This window comes from Mus pahari, chromosome 4 (assembly GCF_900095145.1).
Source record: "Mus pahari chromosome 4, PAHARI_EIJ_v1.1, whole genome shotgun sequence".
Classification (NCBI taxonomy): domain Eukaryota; kingdom Metazoa; phylum Chordata; class Mammalia; order Rodentia; family Muridae; genus Mus; species Mus pahari.
The window spans coordinates 89,117,152-89,118,829 of NC_034593.1; positions in this window are offsets into that span (position 1 = coordinate 89,117,152).

Consider the following 1,678-nt stretch of genomic DNA (forward strand, 5'->3'; position numbering starts at 1 on the left):
TCCTCCATTGGGGGCCCTGTGTTCCATCCAATAGCTGACTGTGAGCATCCACTTCGGTGTTTGCCAGGCACTGGCATAGCCTCACAAGAGGCCACTATGTCAGGGTGTATCAGGTATTTTCTTACAGCAACAGAAAAACCGACAAACTCAGCAAACGTTGCTATTACTATACGAAGCAAAATTATTTTCTGTCTTCAGCACAAGAGCTTTACACTGTGACAAGAGTAACATGCAGATGAAATGATGAGTGAAGAGTAGCTGGAGAGATGGCTCAGTGCAGAAGGAGTGTTTCCTGCATAGCGTGGGACATTCTGTGAATCTAGCTGTGGTAATGATGAGGTGGCAGATAATATTGCCCAGTATCCTTCTGAACTACACATATGCTAGATTCTACCATCCACAATTAGGAACTCTAAACTTACTCTACATGTCTGCCATGTAGTGCTATAAATCACTTTATCTCCTGACTTGTATGCTTTGAAAATTCTGTAGTGTCATCACACTACTATCCATTCTGGTAAAATAGTGACGCTTTCCCTCCTTTCTCTACTTCTTTTTCTTTTCAAGGACCTCCTCTAAGATCTTCACCAAAATATTGTTAATTACAATCTCTATTCCAAATAATTTGGAATCAAAAGTATTCCACAGTCTGGAGGCAAGTGAGATTTTTATTGTACTTTTTTGGAGAGTAAGTTGAATATGGTGGGCAGACTAGAGAGGGGCTCCTCTATAAGGCTCTAGCATGTCCTCTCATTCCACCCTAGCAAGCACTCATGTTACAAGAATCACATCTCTGATCTGCTTCCATTGGCCGGAACCAACTGGCCCTGGCACTACCAGGCAGATTAACTCCTTCCTGGTCCTCAAAAATCATCCACTTGTGTGACTCTTAGAGATCTCTGTCTTTCTTCTTATAACTTGCAAGTATGTTCCTGTTATTTGATTTTCTCATTTATACAATACATCGGAAGCACTATTCCCTTCTTATAGATAATCACTGCCTGATTACAACATTGCCAAGTAGCCTGTTTATTGCACTACATATTACTATTCTTTGTATCCATTTTACATGTGCTTATTTGTAAGTACATTTGGGCATAAATCATTGCAAAAATGTCAGTTTCTTTTTATTGTTGTTTTTGTTTGTTAGATCATTCTTGTATGAGGCACACTAGTGCACATAGGATAGATGCAAAAGTGAGGCTTTTCGATTGAAAATAAGCCTGACTGGGGAGAGGTTAGAGGTTGTCAACTCAGATGGTTTCAAGGGGCAGACAAGTGTGCAGATGCATTGTATCATTTTACAGATGTTTATTCAGTGCCTGCTGTGTATGCTGGTCACTAAACTAGGCAGTGACTATACAGAAATGAACAAAAGTATAAAAAAGAAACTTACTCATTTACTGAGGCTATCTGGGGGAGAGTGAACTCTGAAGAGATAATTATATTTAAAATGAGTCTGCTGCTGCGTTAGGGCTGAAGAGATGGATCAGCGATTAAGAGCACTGGTTGCTCTACTAGGGGACCAGAAACCACATGGCAGCTAACAACTCCGTTTATAACTCCAGTTCCAGAAAATCCAATACCCTCTTCTGGCCTTCAAGGGCACCAGGCACATAAATGCAAGCAAAATACTCATAAAATTATATATATATATATATATATATATATATATATA